The sequence below is a fragment of the Elephas maximus genome, chromosome 6, assembly GCF_024166365.1.
Source record: "Elephas maximus indicus isolate mEleMax1 chromosome 6, mEleMax1 primary haplotype, whole genome shotgun sequence".
In the NCBI taxonomy this organism is placed as follows: Eukaryota; Metazoa; Chordata; class Mammalia; order Proboscidea; family Elephantidae; genus Elephas; species Elephas maximus.
The window spans coordinates 63,255,729-63,282,272 of record NC_064824.1 but is presented as its reverse complement, the minus strand read 5'-3'; the positions used below and the strand labels follow the sequence as shown (position 1 = coordinate 63,282,272).

Genomic DNA, 26,544 nt, shown 5'->3' with positions numbered 1-26,544 from the left:
ACTTTGAGGGTCTAATATGAGGGTCTATTTTATTGTTTTAGCATTAAGAAAAAATATAGCATAAGCTCAAATGATTATTTAAGAAAAAATGGAGCATATTAAATTAGAAATTTAGCTTTTCACACATTGATTTAATCATGTACACATTTGGTCAGCTTGTTTTCAGGGCAGAGTCAGTTACTTTAGAAAATAGAATGAGAGACTGTATAAATGAATTGTGGAAGTGCTTGCTTATAGTTAACAAGAGAAACTAAGGGCTCCAGGAAAAAACAATAATATATTTTCCCCTTTAGCTTAGATGATCTGACAGTCTGACGATGTCACCCTAACAAAGTTTGTGTAGGGAAAAAAATAAGCCTGTTGCTTAGTCACAAAGCCCTAGAGTGGAGAGTGTGTCTGCATATGGGTAAACAGAGAGAAGCGGAGAAGTGTATCTCCCAATACCTATCTTTATCTACTTCATACCTGTCTTTTCCTAATGAAATCCCACGATAAATAATGGGCCTTTAAAAGCACCTAAGAATATTTAGTCACTTGAATGGCTGAAACATTTTCACCTCCAATCATGTGTATAGCTGTATGAAAGGCAGTATTAAAAGGCTAAGTTATTACTTTACACTTAGATACAGGTTGCCACAGGTTGTTAGATTATTGGTGAAGTGAAGTAAATTTGCGTACCTTTTAAAATAGAGTAGAATCTTGTTCTAACTCTGATATTAGATGACAAGGCTTTCCTTGTTACCTGCTCTCTAAATCAAAGAGGTAAATAACACCTGGAGACAAAATACCATACTACCAGGGACGGATTAACCAGTTAAGCAAGGCACACACTTGGTGGCCTAGTGGTTAAGTGCTACGGCTGCTAACCAAAAGGTCGGCAGTTCCAATCCGCCAGGCGCTCCTTGGAAACCCTACGGGGCAGTTCTACTCTGTCCTAAAGGGGCACTATGAGTCAGAATCGACTCCACGGCAGTGAGTGGGGTTTAAGGTACACACTGGCTTACTTAACCTTACTTGCTAATTTCACCCACGTGAAATTGTGCACTACAGATTAGCTAGTAAACACAAGTAAACCAATGCGTACCCTGCTTAGTGGTTAATCCATCCCTGCATACTACGAACAACAGATATTTACTGAGTTCATAATATGTGCCAGATATTGTGTTAAGTAATGAAGGAAAGGAAATAGGAAGGCGTAGTATTTGATCTCAAGGAACTCATAGGCTTGTGTAAGGAAGTGTTGACGAGAAGGCTGGAAACAAATAAGCTAACTTTTACAGTGTAGTCTGAAAAATGTTACCATATAATGTTTTTGGGAATGTAGAGGAGGGTATTTAAACCATTTATGGTGACGGCAGGACAGAATATGAAGTCTGTTACCTCGAGTCTTCAAGAATAAGTAGCAGTTGGCCAGGTGTTGGCGGGAGAGGGGACGGAAGCAAGTGGAGGAATGAGAAGGGCAATAAAGGAAAGTGATTTCAAACAGAGGGAACAGTAACTAAAAACGCATAGTGGCCCAAGACACCGTCAGAAAATTGCAATGAGAGCTGTATAGCTACAGCTTTTAAGAGAATCTATATTAGAAGCCACCTAGAAAGCAAGTTTGCTTTCCTGTACTTGTTCTTCTATAATAAAGTTATTTCTGTTAGGTATATACCTAACAGTAGAACTCATTGGCTCTTAATGTACACTTATGTTCAGCTTTACTAGAAATGCTAAAAAATGCTTGGATATTAGTGAATTAATAATATTTTGTTAGTTATTATAATATTTGTAGTAAATAATATTTGGCAATTATTATATCAGGAATATTTGGAGTTCTCGAAATAAAATCATATTGTCTAGCGGGTATATTTTAAAGTGACAATTATCCTGCTTTTTGAACTGATGTTTAGTACTCACAAAATGTGAAAAAGATCTACATTTCTCAAGTTTTAGAGATGTTATAAAAGGAAAAGATATGATAAGAAATTATTTCATTATCTTGTATCAGAAGAGCACTTAACTTTTTTTTTTTAAAAACTTATATGTATGACACTGGCAAAGGCCATAATGAAGCTGTTGTTGTTAGGTGCCGTTGAGTTGATTTTGACTCACAGTGACCCCACATGATGAAGCTAGAATCAATAGCAAATGATATAGCCTTTCTGGCCACTTTTTTTCCCCCTCCTATTTACAGTGTTAAATCCTGCCCACATGAAATGAGTTTCTTTAGCAACAAAGAGTAAAGTTCTCCTTACTGGCATTTATTTATTTTTCATATTTGTTTGGAGAATAAAAAATCAGTTATACTTCTGAAGGCAATACAATATTGCTTATGACTTATTGAATTCTGAAACTGAATTTAAAATCACTTTTTATGAGAAATATTGCTGCAATAATCATCATTTGTTCCTCTTGTTTTCTTCAAACCAGCTCTCATTAAAATATGGACTAAACTTAAAAAAAAAAAAGTCAAACTCATCGGGGTTAACTGATTCCAACTCATAGCGACCCTATAGGACCATGTAGAACTGTCCCATAGAGTTTCCAAGGAGTGCCTGGTGGATTCGAACTGCCAACCTTTTGGTTAGCAGCTGTAGCTCTTAACCAGTACACCATGAGTTTCTACCTGCTGCCTAGGATCACTTAAAAGATCAGTTTCCCCAGAAGGTTCTATCAGGAAACTCTTAGGATAATATAGATACTCAAAAGTGGTCATTAGAATCAACATAATATCAATTATTATTACTAGTGCAGAAATTAGTATGAAGTTCTAAGGACTGGCACACAAACAAAACTCTTAGGGGCTGGAAAACGAGTTTGTTATGAAGCAACTCTTAGGGGCTGGAAAGCAAGTTTGTTAGGAAGCAAGAAAGGCTGACCTGGGTGGTGTCTCTGTTAAGGGACCCCCAAGTAATTAGTGGAAAACCTGGTGGCATAGTGGTTAAGAGTTTGGCTGTTAACCAAAAAGTCAGCAGTTCGAATCCACCAGGGGCTCCTTGGAAACCCTCTGGGGCAGTACTACTCTGTACTGTAGGGTCTCTATGAGTCAGAATTGACCTAAGGACAATGGGATTGGCTTGGTTTTAAGCAGTAGATTGCCTGCCTAGAATCAGCTAAAAAATGTGGAAAGATAAATTGGGATATCCCAGTGTAGCAGAGATTGTGCCTCACTCCTTGTCTGAAGCCCCTATAGTGCCTTATACCCCCTCCCCAGGGATAGAAACAGTAGAACAGGGACGGTGATGTGGGGGTGTCCCTGGCAGAGGGGAGGGCTTATGTCAGTCAATTACAATCCAAAGTGATCCAGGAAAGCTGCTACATGTTTTTCTCTCCTTCTCCTCCAAGGACAGGATCAAAAGTGGCCTCAAAGAGGGAGGTGACAAAACCTGAGATAACTTATGGTCATGAAGAGGGCATGTTGTCATGCAAAGCTGAATGGATTGTGCCTCTGGGGCCAAATGGGAACATGGCACATCGGGAGATGTCTGTGTGAAGGGATGGTGATACCTACGGAGCAGACCGGTTTCCACCCTAGGTGGATGTCCACGTAGGACAGGAAAGAGGGAAGGGAACATACTGTTTTCTCCACATATGTAAGCATTTCTGAACTTAGGTCAGTCTCCATGAGAAAGGAGGATGGAAAAGGAAAACCACGCACTGGTTTAGTGAAAGCATGAAATAATTGGGATAAGCCTGAAGTGACTCATTTTACCTGGAACTGACTAGATTTCTTTTGCTACCGTTAGCAGATGAGGGCTGGAATTAAAAGCTAGGTAAATAACATTTCTGGGGCACATGGCTTGAAAATACACTGTCTGCTATATTTGCCTCTCTCTTTGTCTTATGATAAGCTCCTTGATGACAGGAACTGTGTGTTTGTATCTGTGTCTTTCCAAAGCTAACATAGTGCCTGGCGTATAGTAAGTTGCTCCATCAATATGAATGTATCAGTGCATTAATTAATGATAAATTCTAATAAAATTATAATTGTATGCTTTAAAGTAGACATGAAAAGTGAAATGAATAGCATTTTGATTAATTTGTGAGAAACTTTTTAATAAACTGGTAAGTCATTTTTATTTTGCTTATCTATTGCATGCTATGACTATCATTATAATGTTTTATTATTTTAAAGACTTATAAATTTAAAAATATAACCATTGATTTGGATTATCTTTTTTAAGATAAATCCTAAGTGTACCTGGTGTCATACACACACACAAAATAATCCAGAGATCTAAATTAGCAAGTCTTCACTGAAGTATAGAATATTTTTTCCATATTCAAATAGTATTTCTTATAAATATTTTACAAGAAAGCAACACAAAAAGACTATCAATAAATATACTTTGAAAATAATTCATCCCATGAAAAGTAAAAGTTTTCACAAGACCAGAACAGGCCACAAATCTCTCTATGTATGGTATTAAGGTAACCTAAAAACTCAATTTTCAAACAGCAACTTTCAGTTTCCTCATTAATAGTAGCTTATGGGTGAAACGGAAACCCTGGTGGAGTAGTGGTTAAGTGCTACGGCTGCTAACCAAAAGGCTGACAGTTTGAATCCACCAGGTGTTCCTTGGAAACCCTATGGGACAGTTTCTACTCTGCCCTATAGGGTTGCTATGAGTTGGACTTGAAGGCGACCCGTTTGTTTTTTTTGTTTTATGAGTGCAACAACTTTGTAAATTTACAAAATTCAGAAAAAAAAAACATTGATTATAAAATAAGAAAGAAACCCACTACAGTATAGTTAATTTCAACTCATAGAGACTCTGTAGCACAGAACAGAATTGCCCTATAGGGTTTCCAAGGCTGTAAATCTTTATATGAGCAGACTGACACATTTTCTTCCCTGGAGCTGGTGGGTTAGAACTGCCAACCTCTTGGTTAGCAGCCCAGCGCTTTAACCACTGTGCCACCAAGGCTCCAAAGCTTTGTTAGCAAGGCACAAACCTTAAAGCATTGTTACTGAGGTGCAAATAACAGAGTATGCAAAAATAATCTCTTTGTACATACTCACATGCAGTAGGTAAGTTTTGTCTTCAGAGTGTCTTGGGAAATTTTACCTCGGTGTCGTCACCTTGGGGCATGTTCATAGATAACAATGTTTCCACGCACGTTTACATTCCTCCCTATTGCATAGTACATTCCGAACATTTTGGGGTTCCCCCCCCCTCTGGTGCAATTTTGCATGTCGGCCAGTAGATGGCGCTACCCCGTTGAGAGCTGGTAGCCTTTTTTTTCCCCCCCTAAGCTGTTTTCTGATATATGTTGGGTACCATAGAGTGAATCTCAGAACAGGAAGCGGAGGCATAAGCAGAGAGGTTTCTGGAAAGGTCTCTTTGTTGTCTAGTCCACGGAGGAAGCAAAAAAAAAAAAAAAATGTAATTAATTTGTAAACCTCTGTGGCCAATAATCTGAACAACTGCAGTGGAAGGCACGGTATACTCTAACCATCTTGGATGCTGGGCTTTGTTACACTGTGATTCCTCAGGCGCTGTTATCAGGTAAGCTGGCAAAACAGTCCTCTGCATCATAGAATCTAGCTGACAGGTCATTTTTTTCATTTTAAACTCATCTTCACGCTGCTGTTTTTAAGCTAATGTTATTTTAATGTAAATTACAGGCACCAAAGGCATAATTTTTTGTGTAAACTGCTTACTATTCCTCTATCTTCTAAAGGAAACAGAGCCTTTATCTGGAAATGGTGATTTATGGTACAGACAAGGCATTAATGCTCTTGTGTTTTTTAAACATATAGATGCTTATGATTCACAGTATTCAGAGAAAATATTTTTTATTACTCTTAAAGCTAACCCAATGGATTTGATGGTTGTACATCATCTGTTTAAATATCTAGTGTGTCCAGTATTTTTTCCAACATAAATATATAGTATAATTGGAACTATAATTTCAGTGCTTTAGTTGTTTAACAGCCTTGAATAGGCCATGATAAAAATATAGAGGTGTCTGATTGCTTGAAATATATGATCTTTTTTTCTCTAAAATAATCTATGCTCATCAAGGGAAAAAAATCCTCAATAAAAAAAATCCTCAATACTAACCTTTAAAAAGAGATTTAGCTTTCTAGTAATAAAATGCTCCTTATATGATCCATAATGTATTTTTTATCTTTCAATATATTGATTTTTTATCAAATATTTACCTTTTAATTTATTGATTTAAAGGATGTATACCTTCTTGATGCATTGTCTTGTAAGCTTGATGTTTCTGTTTATTCTTTTCCGGATAGATTTAATGACTGGTTATTATTATTAATTTCAAGGAGGAGCCACTTGAGCCACAAAACAATAATGTATCTATGACCTATGTTTTCTGTAGTTTTCTTTAAAATATTTTATAGCATAACCATAAATGTATTACTCACTTAGCTATCAAAATAAGAAATATTGACAGAAAATCTATAGGTATTATTTGAAAGAAGAGTTTTAAAATCATAGAGCCATCAAGTATTTTTTTTTTTTTTTTGTACAACAGGTGGTATGATGTAGCTTATGAGGACAAAGACATAGCCAAAAATGTTTCTAGGAATCTGAATGGAAACATTTCATCACAATCACTCCAAGGGGTGTGTGCCTATGTGAAATAAAGGCCTCTGATTTCAAACTGGGTTTCCAAAGAAGCTTCAGAAATGGAACTTGAGGCCTCTACCTTAAAAATAACTATAATTTCTAATGATATGGTAACACAAATATACTGATATCTCATTTAATATTTTCCATTGAGAAGCAATAGTATTCCCCTTTAAAATATTTCAAAATTGTGGTTGCCTCAGAGGAAAATCCTGGGTCTCGCATGTATCAGAAACTCTCCTACCGTAGGATATAAAGAAAACTGTTTCTCTGAAAAGGGTTTCCAGAAATGGATGCTAATTGACTTGAATGTATTGTACATGCCATGCTTCTCTCCAGGTGACTGAATGTGAGTAACTTTGCTCTGTGTAAACACCAGAGCTAGTCTTGATTGAACTGGTTTACCTTATGAATGAATGCTTGTATTTTGGCCCCATGTGTTAGAATTTTTTTTTTTTTTTGGAATATTGTAACAATCTCTTAGTTTCTGTTTATAGACTCTAGTCACACTGTGAAAAGCAAGTGCACACAGAGATACTCACTTAACCAGATGTGCTTTCTGAACATTTTTAGAAATCAAACTCTTTTTGATCAAAGGATATATCAAACAAGTTTGGGTGTCTTATTCTTTGGAAGAATCTAATGGTGACTTCATTTGTCAGGCCAAGAATAATACTGAAATTTATTGATGTTGAGAAAAATAAAATTGAGCTCTGAGCTGAAAGTCTTGGGTTCTAGTTCAAGTTCTGCTACTAACCAGCTTTGTGACTCCAGAAAAGGCAACAACCATTACTGAAGTGCATTTTTTCTTACCTGTGAAAAGATGGGAATTAGAATCAAAGATACCTAAAGATAGTTTTCATTTCTTAAATTCTATAATTCTAATGTATCTGGATTTTCACCAATTGATTTCACAGCACAAATATAATCTGATACATCTTGGACTGGCTCTCACTGAGCTGTGTAATACAGTTAATGGTGTCCTAAAAATGGAGATAAAGAAATAGAGGAAAACGGATGTTTTAAAAGTCTCTGACCAGTTCTTTCTGTAGCAAAAATGGGTGTCAAGCAGTATGGAGAAGTGATTAAGAGCAAGGGCTTGACAGATTGAATCCTAGCTCCATTATTTACTTGACAAATTCTTTAGCCTTTCTGAGCCTCTATTTTATCGTCTGTAAAAAAGGAATGATAATGCCTATGTTATAGGATTGTGAAATGAAGTAATATCTCTTCAATGCATATATAGTACAGGTCCTAGGTAACGCCTCCCTCTCCCAGTCCCCACCAAAAGTAGCTGGTATTGGTAATGGTGATAACGATCTTTCACTACCACAGCAAGGGTAGAATGATTTTGCCAAGAAATTCTGCAGCTGAAAAGTGAATAATTTTAATCCAGTAACAGTGCCCTTGCTAAACAACAACAAAAATGTATTCCCTATAAATAATATCAATCAGTGCTAGCATCCTGGGCATTTCCTGGAGAGTGTACAATCACTGTGGACTTGACTTCAAAGGCATTCTTCTTCTTAACAAAAAAAAAGGGGCAAGAAATTTTATTTCACCTGCACCTTAATAAAATATAACTATTAGACCAAAGGCCTTTGTGAAGATTCAAAAAGGTAAGAAACACATTTAAATGCCAAATAATTTCTACTGTGACCACCAAATTACTGAGCTTGAATTCCAGAAATGTCTGCATGTGTTGACTATGTGATCAACCTACAAACTCTGTATTGCTTAAATCCTATTAATGGTACAGTAAAAGGTGGAATGGCAAATTGTGCCTGATGAAATTGTTAACATACTGCAAAATCCCTGCTTCCCTCCAAAGGTCTTCTCTAAGTGCAGTTCTGTGCTCCTGACAGCTGTGTGCTACTGGAAGCTTGGGGGCTAGAGCTGGGATGATCTTTCAGCACCCCAGGCCTCTCAATCCTTCTCTTCAACCACCCTGGGCCTCTCTGAACTGACTCAAGTAACTGTGCTGTCAGCTTCATCTTCATGGCAGCCAAATGACTTAATGGGTTTATGATTAGACAGATCTGAGATGGCCGAGAGCTTGGGAGGCTTAAAAATATTAGGGGAACACTTCACAATTAGGCAAAACCTCTGCCTGGGATTGGCTGTTAGTTCATCTTCCCTGGCCCTAGAATACTTCCAGCTCTTATCATTTCTTATTTTAAATTAAGTTAAATGAGCGTGCCCATAGGTATAAGTATGTAAAGATATATGATTTCTTTTTTTGTTTGTTTGTTTTTAGCCAAAGAAGGAACCTGTAGCTGGCTAGTGAAATTTCTTCATGTGGGTGGCTGAACTGATTACTTTTTCTCATTATCATTCATATATAGGAACATTGTGTGAACTCACTGAAGGTTAGAATTAATGTTTCATTTGTCATCTAAAAATAGATTATTCTTTCCACCTTCATATTGATGATTATTTTACCAGTTTTCCAAAACTGTGAGGATTAATTACCCACCTACCCCCAAAATATAATTTAATATATTAATATTCCATTTCTGTTTTTTTAGGACCGTTTAAATTTTTTATTAGTTTTAATTCAAAATTATTTTTGGTTACACTTGAATTTTACTGCATAAACAACTTTAATGGCAAACACTATAGAACCTGGTATCTGAACTACTACTTCTCTGAGGTAGTTATAAAATTTGGAAAGGAAAAAAAAAAAGGTCGTATTGTTGCTCAAGAAATCTCCTTCTTATTAAATGATTTGTAAAAGTTTACATATTTATGTTTGATTAGTAAGTTCCTTTTTTAGTTTAGCTTTATCTGATGATATTTTTCATTCTAGAGTGAAGTTAACACATTCTTTGGTTACATTTTAATGGGATGTAACAAGTATAGATACCAATTTCAAAATGAAATATTATAAATTTTGTTCACTTGGTAATACCACAATAAATAAAATTTTGCTCTAATGATAAACAAAGACATGCCTTTTTCTATGAAGCCCTTGACAGAGATCAGCATTCTGAATTTCTGAAATTTGAATCTACATCTGGAAAGATAATTAAATGCAGTTAAAGAATTCTTTAAAATGTATGTGAATACCTACTTAACTAGATACCACAATTTTAATGTGCCAAGTATTTATTGATTGAGCTTTTATACTCTTTCCTCTAAAGACTTGAATTAGAAAGGAAATTACAGAAAATTTTTAAAAAGAAGTTTTTGTCCAGGATACATAAATAGGGAACAATTGCAAAACAACTCAAAAGCAGGTTTATAATATTAAAATATATGCATATAAGCATATGCTAGGTGGTGGTTGTCTAAGAGAATTCTCAAGGGTTATTTTAGTTCAGAGAAACCTTTTAAAAGTCTGGAGTTATTTCTGTAATAATTGAATTAGGTTTCCATCTTTTTGGAGACTGCACATAGGGACCTCTTCATGTGATTAAGCTCTGTGCTAGAGCAAAGTGAGAGAAATGATGGGCCCTAAATTATTAAACAGTGGTTTAATATTGCTTTATTCAAGGGGTGAATTCAAAGACGGGAAGTCATTCTTTAAATAACTTTGGCCATTTTTTTGCCCAGAAGCTCTCTTTTGGGAATTTTAATCTCCTGATATTCAGAATATACTTAATTCTCACATGGGCTGTATAAAACATTTTGTCCTTTTCCTTTCCCAAAAGCTCAAACTGGAATCATTCACTAAATCCCAGTTATTCTAAGAAAGTGATGGTGGAGGTCTGGACTACGACCCAACATATTCTTGAACAACAGTTAATAAGCCTCAATGTGAGATCTGGCCACCTGTTTGATAGCTTTTCTGTCTTCTTGGAGTTTCTACTTGTGACATTTATTTTTCTCTTAGTAAATTATTGTTGTTTTATCTATGTAACCAAGGGTATTCTGAAGCATTCAGAACTTATGAACCTTTTTAAAATAAAAATCTTAAAGAATCCCAGAGGAAACGACCCAAAATTCCTACAAGGGCAGAGCAGGTAACAGAAAGGAGTGAAGCCAGTTAGGTTGCTAGTGAGGAATTAGAAAGCACATGCCCTTTCTAAAAAGGGAAAGCTCCTTCTCAGGGCTAAGAGATTGTTTAATCAAAAAATATCTCAACAGATTCTAAAAAATACAGATTTTCATTAGAAATCTTGCTCCTGTTAAACGTTTTTGTCTATTTCAAATTATTTACAATAGAGAAGAAAGCCAAACCAAACCCATTGCTGTCGAGTCAATTCCAACTTATGGTGACCCTACAAAGAACCAAGAGAGCGTTACCTACTGGCTGGATCTAGCCAACAGAAGGCCAGCTTTTGTTTTGTTTTTTTCTTTTTCCTTTTCAAATCCCACACAGTATTGTTACTGCTGAGGGAAAATAACTTCATGGGAGGAAATGCCTTGACCAGGGTAATAAATTCAGAGGCATAGCAATACCTGGCACCCAGATTTCTTGTCTGCTACTCTAGGCCCTGGTGGCACAGTGATTAAGCGTTTGACTGCTAACCAAAAGATTGACAGTTCAAATCTACCCACCGCTCCTTGGAAACCCTATGGGGCAGTTTTACTCTGTCCTATAGACTCAACGGCAATGGGTACGGGTACTCTAGGCTCAACCAACTGCCCACCATTTGATTTCAAATCCTTGAATATTTCATGCATTATGTCTCATGCTTTGGCACACCCTGATGATATTTACATCATGATTCTTTACTTATCATCATAGATACTTTTTACTTTCTTTTTTTGTTGCTGTTAATGCTTTCCTCATGTCAGTATCTTGTTACTTACATGATAGCTGGTGCAGTATGAGGTCTTCCTACTTCTGCCCTGTTCTGAAACTGCTGAAATTTACCTTTAAAGCTTAACGTTTAAGGCACACCTATGTCCTTTAGCTGTGAAATGGTACAAATATCATTGATAGACTATTTACATGTCCTTGAATCCTGTGTGGTCTCAAAGTTCTGAAATTTCTTATTAACCCTTCTTCATCATAACCTATAATGACCATAGTTAAAGTAAAGCCTTTCTTAATTATTGATTCTTAACAATTATGTTAGGCTTTGCTATCAATCTTTATATATTTATACCAAAACTAAAGTATACTATTAAACTAACATTGAAAGAATAGACAAAAGTATAATTCACAACCAAACGGTGTTCTCTTTATTGACATAAAACCTGGATGGTGTTGGATGAGAATACAAGTAACAAATGTACCTGATATGAGAATTTCTTTGTCAGTAAATGGAAAATCAGAAAGAAAAATCAAAACGATATATGAAAAAAAATGAGATTTTGAAAATACCACTGATGAAAATGATAGGAGAGAAAACAGCTGAAGGGTAACAAATAAGCAAATCTACTGAGAGAAAACAGAAAGAGGTAAAACATGGTGAGCTTCTTCAGAGAATGCTCCACGGCTCTGGCTGCACCTTAGAATCACTTAAAAAAAAAAAACTACTTACAATCAAGTCAATTAGACTCATAGTGACCTTATAGGACAGAGTAGAACTGCCCTATAGGGTTTCCAAGGAGCACCTGGTGGATTTGAACTGCTGACCTTTTGGTTAGCAGCCTTAAGTCTTAACCACTGCACCACCAGGGCTCCAAAGGGCAATGCCCGGCTCCACCTTACACCAATTTAATTAGATTCTCTGGGGCTAGGTGTAGAGATCAGTACTTGTTTAAAAGCTCCACAAATAGAGCTCAAATATGCAGCCAAAGTTAAGAACAAATTGGCTAGATGGAGGCAGAGAAAAATAAGAGAAGCTAATAAAAAGTTGGCTAGACAAGTAAGTGATAGCTGAGAAATTACTTTCAAAATAGTTTTAAAATGCTAATGAGTGAATATGTATTAAGTAAAGGCACTATGCAAACACATAAGAAAATAACAAAAGAGACATTCATGTCCTTTTCTCCCCTGTTTGAACAACCTGGTATTTATTCTCTGTTATTTTTGTATTTGTTCACTTTTATATTTTGTATTATCAATTTTTTACCTTTAACTCTGACCCAGATGCTGGTTATGGTATATTTTGTAAAATAACAACAAAAACAATCGTGCACATTGAGAAAATATAAAAATAATTAGCATTTTTAAATTATTTTGAAAGTAATTTTTCAGCATCCATATTATTCAATTTGTGCACACCAGAGATTCATCCTCCATTTTATTCTGTACCTTATAAATTGCTACCTTGAGATTTAAGTTTTAAATAATCAAATAAGAATGTCTGTTGAAAGATACTCTTTGAATGCCCAGGTCATCCAACTGGAAACAGAACACTTTAATTTTTAATTTTTGAAATTGCAATTTTGGCAGATTTAGAGGAAAAGCAGGTTCTATAGACCAACAAATTTTTTAATGCAAAATGCATATTAAAAGTATTTTCAGAAAGTCGTGTTGCTCAGAAAGAAATGAATTAACCTAATAGCTAAGTGGAATAGTTATTAATTGCATTTCTTAAAACTAATTCTATTATGAAGGTGAATCAGCTTTTTCAGCTCTTTAAGGAGACATTTGCTGGATTAACACCTCAGTTGCTTCTCCATGTTGGATTCCCATATCCTTTCGGCAGCTGTGGAGGACACCGAAGTAGCTGTTACTAAAACAGTGCTTTGTCTGTGTTCTTTAGAGCAGAGTACATCCTAAAATCTTTCCTCTAGAAGACCATCCTTCAATATGACTAACTTATGCTTTCTTTCCCACCTCTACCATTCTGTCGACGTGCTTAGTGAAATTATACCATATAGAAAAGATCTGTGAAATCTCAGGATGAGGATATACAAATTTTGAAGCAGGTGGCTAGTGCTTCTGTGGTAAACAGAAGGGATACAATATTTTGTTTGAGGTCAGATTTATGATGGAAGTCAGATTTATGATGGATGACTGAAATAGTGCTTGGGTTTCTAAACAGGGATTGGATCATATTATATATTTTTAAAAATTACATTCTACCTTTATACACAAAGTATCTGGGCAGTTGATAATGAAGATATAAATAATAGAACAATACAATATTAAAGAATGAAAACATAATCAGGGTAAGAAAATGGATGTTTTTTGAAGAAGGACCACTTTAAAATACTCAGCCCGTGAAAGGTAAGTAATTTCCAGTTGAGGTAACCAAACATTCCCTTCACCAACATGATGACATGAGAAGTAACTGGATTCTTTTGGGAAAGGAATTCCAACTTGCTATTCAAAAGCATTTAGTACATTGAAAAGGGAAACGGTAATGCTTAGGAGTAAATGAAAAGTGACAGAGAACAACCAAATTATGATGTAGGTCTATGCAAATTCATACAAAAGAATTAAGATACGTCACCAAAACAATAGTGAGCAATCTCTTATCCATTTGTTAGATATGTTTTTTTACTTTATATCTTGAAATTATCCTTAGTCATTGTAAGACTTTTTTTTTTTAAATATCCTGTTAAAGTGCACTACAGAGGTGCCAGATTTTAGACATACTCTATGAGATCAATTTAATCATAAAATAACGCACGTTTTTTTCTAAGAATCCTTATGCCTCAGGAAAGCTAAATTTGGGAAGCTTTATGCATGACAAAATATTTTCTATTTATTCTCTTACTTTCTTCCTGAATAAAAATTTTGAAGGCTAAATATTTAAGATATAAAAAGAGACTCTTGAAGAATGAGTAAATTCAATGCCCAAATTTCCTCAGGCAATTTATTTGAATCCAATTTATCTGTGTCCTTAAAGAGATAATCCAGGTGGTGTGCCTGGCACATTGTAGAGATTCAACAAATGGCAGTTCTGTGTCTCCTGCTTTCTCCTTCCTTCAGCTCTTTTTTAGTTTCTCATAATTGCTGCCCTTGTCTAGCCAGTTTCTACTTTCTAATCCTCTGTTCATAGGAAAGAAAGGAGAAGACGTACAGGCCACACCAGACGTCTTGACTCTCATTGGCAGTTTGGTTGTTGCAATCCTTGTCTTAAATAAAATTTTGCATCATATGTAATTTTCTCTTACCTGTGACATTCTGTCCCTTCTTTAACCTCAAAAGAATTGAGTGTTGAACAGCATTGCTTCTGCCTTGACATGTGGCGATCTTCTGCTCTGTGTTGCTACCTGCTTCAGTAAGTGGTATCATCAACACTTCAATCAGGGCAGTAAATGCAGTCCCTTGATCTATTTTGGTGACAGTGATGTGCTCAGCAACTGAAGGAAAAACACAGACTCTCTAGGTCTTGAATTCAGATCCTAAGAAAGACACTATTCACTTTTTCTTTATTTCAAAAAGCTCTGTTTGGGAGATAAAACCAAATGACTTCATATTTTACTTAAAACCGTATCTAAAGTTTGTGGGTTTTGTTCAACTGCTTTTTCTAGAATTTCTCAGATGAGAAGACTTTTACATTAGCATATCATGAAGAAAGCATGTATACAAAGTTGAAACTCTAGTTAAAAAGGATTCAAGAGGATAGTTCTTTTTAGCAACTAACCTTCAAGCTATGCTATACTCAAAGCATTCATAATATTGTTTATTTATCTAAAAACATTGTTTATTTTTGAGCTGGAGAAGATTTTGCAAGAACCTAGACCACTATTCTTTCAAAAAAGTACATCTTTTAGTGGGTATTGCAGAGGCTACCTCAGTAACTCTCAGTTACATGAGTAGTCCAGTATTCAGTGATCCTTGTGCAAACTCTAAGGTTACTGTTATATGCTGAAACCATTGTCTCTCAGGAGAGATGAACATTGGAGTACATTTAGCACAGAGTCCCAGAGTCTAGACACTAGAACTAAAGTTTTAGAGATAAAAGAGGCTTTATAAAATTAACCAGTCAGTTTCTCTCCACTTCCTTCCTTTTTACAGATGCTGACACTAAATATATGAGATGTTGAATGATTTGTTCGATACATCATAGTAAGTGGTAAGGACAGACAAGTCTAGAATACATGTTGCCTGAATTTCAGGTTTCATTCTACTCTTCCTGTCTTCCTTCCTCTCGTCCTTATCTTTTCATTAAACTTATTTCTGAAAACAAGGAGGAGTGTGCTTTTCCATTGCGTTATACTGTCTTTTGTGGAACTGCCTCAGTTGATCAGACTCCATAGCATTATAATCATATATTCCTGGGGCTGCGTAGTAGAGAAAGCCTCCCTATGTGGCTGGTTTTGGCTGACTGAATTATTGCACGACAGCCAAAGTTCAACCCCACCCAAATCATCCTGTGCTCAAGTAGAGTTTACCACTAGCGCTGATCTGAAGGCAGTGATTAAAATTTCTCTGCTCCAGGCTAGATAAGTCCCAACCCTCTGTACTTTAAACCTCAAAGGGAGTGCAGGTTACATGTGAGGAAGTAAGACTCTAAACATTGTCATCTTGAGGTAACCCAAGTTGTACCTCATGATCCTAGTCCTAAAGTTCCCTCAGGTTGCCAAAAAAAAAAAAAAAAAGCAATCAACTCTTAACACTCGATTGTTAAAACAGTGGGCTGTCATTCTGATTACAGTCAGTAAACAGTCTGTGTTTGCCTGGAAAGAAACTGTCTAAAGCACACGGTACTGCAAGTCATAGAAGAAATGCGATTGCGGCAACTCATAGGGCCTTCTATTTGGCTGAACTAGAACTGATGTCATGGTAGGAATAGGGATGAAGGATTGGCTATTGGTCTGAGAATGTTGTTTGCTTCCCATTTGTCACGTATCCAGTTGATTTCAAAACAGAAAGCTTCCTGTAATTGTTATATTCAGATTTACATGTGGTTTGTGCTGCGCTGCACATACACACGTAAAATGTTGGTTTATGAAAAATGCAGCATACTCACTATCATGTTTCTTGGCCCAAAATCCTATGACTTAAGGAAAAAAAACAACCATCTGATCAAGTAAAATAGAAAAACTACCAAGAGAGAGCCCCTCCTTTATTAGAACATCTCAGAATGGGTAACTACTCCCTTTCTTAATCCTTGCATTTCTTCATGGGTTTGATCACTTGGCAGAAGGCGGTGAGGTTGGGGATGGTATGTACTAGAGCAGCACTATCCATAGAAATATAATCAAACTCATACGTGTGAGTTTTAAATTTTTTAGAAGTCAACATTATAAAAAAGGAAAAAGAAGTGAAGTTAAATTTATTAAATGTGTTTTCTTTAACCCAGTATACCCAAAATATTATCATTCCAGTATTTGTCGCTTGTCACATTTCACATGCTCAAGAGCTATGAGTGGCAAGTGGTTACCTCATTGGACAGGACAGCTCTACAGTTTCTTTATGTATTCAACAGATACCTAATAATTTCCTATTTACTGTGGTAGGTGCTCAGTAAGTCCCTATCCTCAAGGAATTTAATGGTAAGTGTGGCAGAAGCAATAGGCACGTCCTCAATAGTAACAGAGGACAAAATATTAGAATCATTTTATGAATTTTGATGACAATATCTGCTGTGGGAATTCAGGGGAAGGCAAAATCGCTGCTGACTGCAGAATTGGGGTACGATGAACTTTGAAATATAGGTAGGATTTCAGCAGGCAAAGATTGGTGGTGAATAATATTTCAGGCAGAAGGGAGGTTTTTGAAAGCCAGAGGCCAGAGATTGGAAACTTTCAGAGAATGGCAAATACGTCAGTTTGGCTAGACATACTTGCATGAGAGTATATAAGATGAAGATACAGAGGTGGATTGATAACATATTTTTAGAGGAACTTTTATTACTTTTCCCAAAGAAAAAAAAGTCATTGGACTGGTGGCAGTATTTACTAGCTGTGTGACCTTGGACAAGTTACTTATTCTTTCTGACCCTTATAGTCAGCAAAATGATAATCATTGTATTTATCTCATAGGGTTGATGTGAAGATTAAATGAGCTAATCAGTGCCTGACATGCTTAATCAATGTTTTCTAGTATCGTTATTATTACTTCTCAAAGACATTGTGCAGTGGGAAATTCTTTGAGTCAAGCATTTAGTCCTAAATTTGCTTTATTTAGAGAAAGTCTAGTGAACTTAGCATAGTTACACAAATATCTTTGAGGTAAACAAGATTTTAGTGAATGTATGTTGATCAACATTAAATAGGACTGTGTTGTTGGGAGATAATATGGTACCTTTAGAGAATTTGGCTTTTGTGGTTTCTACATAGAGTGCTTTTTTTTTCTTTTATTATCTTATTGGCTACATAACACAAAATTATTACTTAACCAATCCTTATTAGTGGACATTTCAAGCTCTTTTCTAGATTTTGCTATTATAAAGTATGCTGCCATAAATTGAATGATTTTCTAGAATGCATGTGGGCAGAATGTCTAAATAGTAAATCTAAATAAAAATCCTTAAAATTGTTTATGGAACCAGAATTAAATCATTCATTTACTCAAAAAATATTTGTTGAGCACTGTCTTAGTTATCTAGTGCTGCTGTAACAGAAATACCTCAAGTGGATGGCTTTAATAAACAGAAATTTATTTTCTCACAGTTTAGCAGGCTAGAAGTTCAAATTCTGGGTGCTGGTTCCAGAGGAAGGCTTTTTCTCTCTGGGGAAAGGTCATTGTCTCCTCAGCTTGTTTCCTGGTTCCATGGAGATCTCCAGGTGGTATGGCATCTGCTTCTCTGGCTTGCTTGTTTGATCTCTTTTATATCAAAAGAGGTTGACTCAAGACACAGCCTACACTACTCTTGCTTCATTAACATAACAAAGAAAACTTATTCCCAAATGGGATTATAACTACAGGCATGGAGGTTAGAAATGACAGCATATATTTTGGGGGAAAAAATTCAATCCATAACAAGCACCTACTGTGTACCCTGCAGTGTTCTAAGCCCTTGGGATTCATTGGTGAACAAAACAGACTGAAAGAGATAAAAATTCTAGACCCTGGAAGGTTTCAGTTCTACCCAAGAGAAACAAAAATGAACAATAACATTATAAATAAATAAAACATATAGTATATAAGGTAATAAGTGCTTTGGAAACCATAGAGCAAAGTTAAGAGGCTGAAGAGAAAGCACAAATAGGTCTCTTTGAGAAGGTAAACTTTTGGCCAAGACTTGAAGGAGATGAGGGAGTTAGTCATTCAGCTATTTAGCAGAAGGGTGTTCCAAGCAGAGGGGTAGTCTTTGTATGCCTGGCAGATACAGAGGGCAGCAGGGAGCCGGTGTGTTTAGAGTGAGGAAGGGAGAGAATAGAAGAAGGTGAGTTCAGGTTCAGCAAGGCAGTTGGATGTCAGATCATAAGGTCTTGTGGGCAATTGTAAGATTTTGGCCTTTTCTTTGGGTAGCTGCTAGGGGGTTCTGAGTAGAGGAATGACATGATCTGATTTCTGTTTTCCTAAGGTCACTCTGGCTGCAGAGGTTAAAAAAAAAAGGTCATATGGGGGTCAGACTAGAAGCAAGGAGATACATATTACAGGTTTCTATGAAATACTGCCATAAAATTATTTGAAGGTTCCAGGTACAGATGGATTACACCAGCAAAAAAACCCGAAAACAAACCCTTTGCCGTGGAGTCGATTCCAAACCATAGTGACCCTATAGGATAGAGTTGAACTGCCTCATAGGGTTTCCAGGGAGCACCTGGTAGATTCAAACTGCTGACCTTTTGGTTAGCAGCCAAACTCTTAACCACTATGTCACCAGGGTTTCCAGGATTACACCATAGGGCATTAAATTAATAAACACGTGAGACTGATTTCTTTGAAAAATCATAAAAAATAAGAGGGATATGGCTGGATATGGGATTTATACTTCTAATTAAAAAAAAAAAATGCTAAATACTGGCCTCTATAAACCGGTCCTTCTAAAGAAAAGTGTTTTCTGGGCTGGCAGCAGCAGCAGCATCACGTGCGCACTTGTTAAACCGTGTATTCAGCAAGTGAAATGAGCAACTCTGGGGTAGGACCTAGCAAGCTGTGTTTTAACAAGTCTTCCAAGTGATTCTTATACCAAATCTAAACTGTTAAACCAAAACCACAGACTGGGGAAACTAGATGACCTGAAAGATCCATTCCAATTCCAAGATCCTGTGCTTCCAAGTTCAATTTTAATATTTATTTATATTATAAAATTAAGTGCAGTCCTTGAGAAAAATGGTTTATTTATAAGAACCATACAATCGTGTTTAAGAATGAATAAATCTTTTAAGTCACATATCTAGAGGGATTTGATTTTTATTTATGATACCCCACCTCTTTAAAAAAAATGATGTAAAGTAGTATCAAAACAAAAACCATTGCCATCGAGTCGACTCCAACTCATAGCAACCCTGTAGCATAGAGGAGAACTGCCCCACCGGGTTTCCAAGGCTGTAAATATTTACAGAAGCAGACTGCCACATCTTTCTCCCGCAGAGCAGATGGTTAGTTCTAACTGCAGATCTTTCAGTTAGCAGCTGAGTTCTTAACCACTGTGCCACCGGGTCTCCTTCTGTGTGTAACAGGAAGTTGAAAACAAAGAAAATTGAGACTATGTACATGACAAATCTGTTAAAGACTCTGGGTTAATGAAATTACTCTTTTAGAATATATGAGCCTCCTGGGCAAGAGTCTCAACCATTTGAGACTAAAGGCAGAAATGAATGTTATACAACTCAAGGAAGATTTTAAATCAGATTTTAAATTAATATGAACCACCATGAAGCCTTGTGATGGTCAAATTTGATCCAGTGAGAAACTCTGGAGCACCCAGAGGAGGGGGTGTGTGGTTTATTTCCTAGATAACCTCCCAGTATTTCACTTCATAATAATCATGATCACTTGGTCATTTGAAGTCATCTCCTTGTTAAGGGCCTCAAGTCTTAGAAAGCAAATGATCAAATGAAACAGTTTTCCTGTTACAGACAGAGGTTGAGGAGCCAATCAGCATTTCCATCCAGGTGGGAGGCTGCTCCCTTCTCCCTGGGAAATGCTGCCAGGCACCTTCTGGCAAAGCTTTTGTGTTCCTTAGTGAGTGGCTTTGAATCTGCTTCAGCCCTTGCATAAAGGGCTTACTGAATCCCCAACATTTTACAGTATAACACGTAACCGAAACGTTTTTGATCTGGAAAATTCTGAAAAAAGCAGTTATAAAAATTAAGAAAGCAAAATGGTGGTTCAAAACAATTGAGCTATTAAAAAAAAAAAAAAACTAAAGCCGTTGCCATCGAGTAGGTTCTGACTCATAGTGACCCTACAGGACAGAGGAGAACTGCCCCATAGTTTCCAAGGAGCGCCTGGTGGAGTAGAACTTTTGGTTAGCAGCTGTAGCACTTAACCACTGTGCCATCAGGGTTTCCATATTGCCTGATATAGTGCTGGAAGATGAGCCGCTAAGTTGGAAAGCACTCAAAATACGCAGTGGCCACAACAGACTCAAGCATAACAACAGTGAAGGTAGCGCAGTTCTAGGAAGTCTTTCATTCCACTATACATGGAGTCACCATGAGTCAGAGGCAACACAACAGCAACTAACAACAAGAAGACAAAAAACCGCCAGAGTCTAGAAGATCTTAAAGAATACATAGGATAAACTAAAATAACAGAAAAGGAATAGAAACAATTAAGTTCATCTCTAGAAAATTCGACCACTGATATTAGTATTATCATTCATAATATTAATAATACAAATAGAAATGGGTTAAGAAAAATAAACTTAAAGCAACTTTTTTTAAGGGTCCTCAGCTGGTGACACTTACCCTTGACAGGGAAATGCCTCTGTCATGCTCTTTTGAGCTACCACTACCTCATTTGTGGAATGAAGAAGTTTCCCTTAATTTCTAAAATTCTGAAATTCTATTAAGATAATTTTAAAGGCATGCTAACCATTTTTTGAGACTTTGCAGTTCCAATACTTGTATTAGGTATTCTGAAAACAAAGTTTCTGAACCATCTTATCACCTTCTAAATGGAGTTCACTAAGTTTTTAACTAATTTTAGCCATTAGTATAAGACTTATTTGATTAAATCTTATATGGGTCTTTTGCAAAATTAAATTTAACATATCTGTTGAACATGTTATCTAGTGTCCCTTATGCTATGTCATAAGCAATATTTAAGCAATAAATTCTTCCCTTATTTTAGTTCTTAGAGAAAGTTCATCTTTTTATATACAACATTTAGGATTTGTTTTTTTCCTGCAATAAAATAAAATCCGTGTCATCTGGCATGCTTCCACTTTTGCTTAACTACTGGAAAAATTATAACTAAATTCCAGACTCAATTGGAAGCACCCATCCTATATCCCTAGTAATTTCTACTTTTTTCCTCAGAGCATTCTTTCTCAAAGTGTAGCCCATGTACCACCTGCATCAGATTCACTTGGGGAGCTTGTTAAAAATGCAGATCTCTGGGCCCTTGCCCAGACCTACTTTTTTAGAATTTCCAGAGACTGAACCCAGAAGTTTGTGTCTCAGACAAGTAGCCCAAGTGATTCTTATGCTTCAGAATACTTTAAACAGTGCTCATTTCTTCTTAACTCAAGTAGTCCAATTTTTTATTATGGTTAATCTGTAAATCATGGCTTCCTTTTAAAGATGAATAGGATAGAGATTTTATTAAGTTATAATGCAGCTTTTTCTGAACTAAATTGGAGCATGCAGCCAGCCATTGGCAGAAACTACTGCTCTTTCCCTTGGGTACTTGGGAATGAAAAAAATCTCTCCCATTTGGAGCCCAGTCTATATTTTCTCTATTCTGTAAATTAGTGATTTTCATAAAGGTAGGAAGAAGAGAGAGAACTCAAGCAGATCAGAAATTTCTGGGATGCTTTTTCAAACTCTACTCTCCTGCCTCTTAACTTCTGTCTCAGGCTGGGTTCTCTAGAGAAGCAAAACCCGTAAAGCATATAAATATATAGAGAGAGATTCATATTAAGGAAATGACTCACATGGTTGTAGAGGTTGGAATATCTCAAATCCATGGGTCAGGCTGGAGGCTTTTCCTGATTCACATAGCCATAGGGGCTGGTGAACCCAGGATTGGCAAGTCAGACAGCTTGGCCCTGGCTCACAGGCTACGAAGACCAATGAATCCCAAGAATGTCAGGCAAGACAGCAGGTAAGCTGCTAGCTCAAGTCTCAAGAACCAGAGGTTAGATGAACAGGAGCCAGCTGCAGGAGCCTTGCCAGAAAGTCCACCTATACTGGATGCAGGCCATACCCCCAAGGATACTTCCTTTCAACTGGTGGCTACTCACAGCAGATCCCACCGTGGAGGTGATCACATTATATCATATCTCATCATGGAGGTGATCACATTATTATACAACTGCCAACCTACATCATAACTGTGACATCACTGAGAATCATGGTCCAGCCCCAGTGACACACAACCTTAAGGATCACAACTTCTTATTTCCATTTCATTTCTCCTAAGATATCCCCTCCATGTCCCCAGAAAATGCCATCAAGTATTTTCATGCATTGTCGAAATTGATGTTTCAGTTATTTAACATAATGCTCATTATATGTCTGGCTGGACACCCCAAAAATCAAACCCATTGCCGTTGAGTCGATTCTGGCTTATAGCAATGCTATAGGACAGAGGAGAACTGCCTCAGGGTTTTCAAGGCTGTAATCTTTACGGAAGCAGACTGCCACATCTTTTTCCCTCAGAATGGCTGGAGAGTTCGAACCGCCAATATTTCAGATAGCAGCTGAGTGCTTAACCACTGTGGTACCAGAGGTATTTAAAACCCAATTCCTTTCATGCTGTGAAGGGAAGTAACATTTTATTAAGCTTGTAGCTGTGAATTAATGGGAAGTAACATCCATTGAAGGGCCATAAGTTTATTTACAATTTAATGCTTCAACTTCCCTGACTGATGAATATTGTTATTAGTATTCTTGTCATTTCACGGGAAAACATCATTGCATTTCAGAGATTTAAGTAATTTGTTCAGGGTCTCACAAGTGCTAATTAATGAAATCAGGATAGTAATAATAACTACAATGCTATTCTAACTACTGTTATTACTAGTACTACTAACACCTCGGAAACCCTGGTGGCATAGTGGTTAAGAGCTACAGCTACTAACCAAAAGGTAGACAGTTCGAATCCACCAGGTGCTCCTTGGAAACTCTGTGGGGCAGTTCTACTCTGTCCTATAGGGTCACTGTGAGTCAGAATCGACTCGACGGTTTGGTTTTGGTTTATGAACACCTCCAGCTTTTATGGAAAATCCATTTTATACCAACTATTGTATGAGTCACTTTACTGATATATATCTTATTTAATTCTAACAACAACCCTATTTTGCTGGGTATTATAATCTCCATTAACAGATGGGAAACTAAAAATTAGATTGCTTAAGTAACATGTTTGATGTCACACAGTTAGTGAATGGCAGAGCCATGTCCATGTTACCATTAAGTGAGAAGTAAGAGAGGAGAGGCAGGGGCCAAATCATGAAAGCACTTCTGAAGTGAATGTAAGTCACTGAGAGCCAGTAGTAAATTTTAATAACGGTAGTATATATGTTTTGGAAAGATCACTCTGGTAGCAGAATAGAGAATAGGTTGGTGGTTTAGGAGAGAGGTCTTGAGACAAAGATTTTAATAGATTACCTGTGTAAAAAAAAAAAACCCTGAGGTTTAATGGTTGTGTTATAGTAAATTGTAAAGGAAGATTTATTGGTGAAAATCCATGACCAGATTTGTTTATAGCACTGCATAAGTAAATTGAGTGAATATTGTTTAAAATATCAATTGTTGGTGTTAGAAGTACATACATTGTCCTTTGAAATAATCATTATTGGTTTAACTGGGCTAAGTTATTGCTAATAGTTATAGCTAAAAGGAGTATGACATCAGATTGCTATATGCAGGTTAGTATTATGCCTTGGTTTAGCATACTGGCTTTTTACCTCAGATTGCCTGAAATTTACTCTTAGAAGCCACTGAATAAGATCCATCAAACATGGTTTTAGGCAGACAGGAAAAGGTGCTAGAAAAGGAACTAGAATAATGACTTACAACACCAACATTGACCATATGCTCCATTTGTCTGCTTCTTTGGCCTCTGAGGCGTTTGAGGAAAAGAAAGAAAGAGGAAGAAGTAAAAAGATCAGAAGAGGAAAGGAAGTAGGAGGTGAAGAACAGAAAGGTCCTCTGGAACTTCAGCGTGACTTCAGAAAAGAGTAAATGAATCAAAGCTGTCAAAGAAGGAAGGAAACCCCCACTCCCACCTCAGTATATCCCCCACCCTACCCCAGGATCTTCACAGTGGTTCCTAGTCCCATCCTTCCTTAAGTATGCCAAGGATCACTGCTGTAAAGGATCAAATGCAGTAACCCTGCTTTCTTGATTTAGGGCTATAAGTAAACAAAAGTACTAAAACAAAGATGCTGGACTAACTTCACCTTGTGTTTTCTTTCTACACAGATCATGGAGCAAGAAAGTTGAAGCCAAGCCACATCCAAGTTCATCAGGGATGAGATCATCTGTCAAGGATTTGTGGCAGAGTGGTCTACTGAAAAACACACACACAGAATCTCTTCTGGGGATATTATTCGAACAAATGAGACAATTCACAGAAGAGGCCTGGAGTTTTTCCTGAAGAAGGTGCTGTGACTCTCTAAGGTACCTAAACTACTAAAAAAAACTGGGTATAAATTTGTATTTGTGAAAAGTAAACTAAAATCTCTATTTGCTAGCAAGGGCAGCTCTACTAGGACAAAAAGAAGGCAGAAGAGTAATTCCACTGCCTCTTGTTAGTTTGTTCCTCCGAAGAGGTAAACACACAGATGGAAATTGGGGAAGATGACCTCAGGGAATGGAATGAATCCGAGAAAGATACTAACCTAGTTCCCCCTCCCCACCACCCTTTTAATAGAGACATTCATCCTGTGTATTTAGGAAATTACTCACGATTGTATTTACCTTAAATTTTATTGTATTTATTTGGTAATTGAATCCATGGGGTAAAAGACATCCGAATATGTGGTTAGTATTTGGATATAAGCTGGACTCTGGACTGACCAAGTTTTTGAGCCAACCAAGGAGTATTTATTTGTTTGGTGTATCAGCTGCAACTAGTAGAAAAACTGTCTAAAATTGTTTTTGTCAAGAAAGATGTTTATCGAACATAACAAGCAGTGCAGAGGTTGTTTGGGTCCAAAGGCTGAGTGGTCCATCAAGAGCCCAAGGGCAGATCTGTCTCTGTGATCTGCCACCCTCAGTGTGTCAGCTTTGTTCTCAGAATGGCTTCCTTTATGGTATTAAGATTGCTGAAGCAGTGCTATGTGTCATATCCTGACACAGTAAGGTCCAGAGGACAATGTGCTGTATCCTTGACCATCTCTTAGGAGTGAAGAAACCTTTTATAGACACCCAGCTGGTGACATTTCCTTCACCTCTTGTTGGCCAGAGTTGGATCACATACCTATTCCTTAGCCATTGATTGGCAAGGAGCCCGGAGGAGGTCTATGGTGGAATGGATGTTGGGAGTCAAACACACAATTTACTTCAGTTTGAAAACATACAGTAGAAAAAATTAAGACCTAATAAAGCCAGTGATGCTGATTTGTCTGTTACAACGTTGGCTTTATTGTTGTTATTTGTTAGCAGTTGTCTCTCTGAGCTTATAGCTGTCTGATGAAGACAAAGCCATAGGGAATATAATGTCCTAAAAGTTAATTATTAACTTTTAAGATAAAAGTTGTTTCAAAAACAAAGATGAGCTTCTACTTTCTTACACAGCTATTTTTTTCACAAGCATGACAATCAGTCCAGGTAGCAAAAGGAAGAAAGATATTCTCCTCTTAAGCAATTAGCATATTAATAAATAATATTTACATGTCATCAGTCATATGCTTAGCTGATAGAAGGGAACAATGGTAGAGAAAGTCTACATATAATTTCTATTTGAACATGGCACAGTGTTGTCCTTGCTTTAGATTTATTTTCCCCTGATAGGATTATTCAGACCAATAATAATGTTGACTGTTGAATTCCTTGAAAAGACAGTGAGAGCATGAGGTATATAACATAGAAGAAAGCTAGCCTAGGCTTTTCATATCCCTTTAAGTAACTCCAGAGTAGGTAACACAAATATAGA

At 36.7% G+C, this 26,544-nt stretch overlaps 1 protein-coding gene across 6 annotated transcripts in view; it reads left to right on the top strand.

The window, feature by feature from the left end:
• The first annotated feature begins 5,313 nt into the window (after positions 1 to 5,313).
• LOC126077736 (sodium channel protein type 3 subunit alpha) overlaps positions 5,314 to 26,544 on the top strand; it is a 123,842-nt gene continuing 102,611 nt past the window's right edge. For all 6 annotated transcript variants that reach the window (XM_049887339.1, XM_049887338.1, XM_049887337.1 and 3 more), the window contains exons 1-2: positions 5,314 to 5,495; positions 24,870 to 25,067. The gene's annotated coding sequence lies outside the window, so the exon portion shown is untranslated. The remainder of the gene's footprint in view (positions 5,496 to 24,869; positions 25,068 to 26,544) is intronic.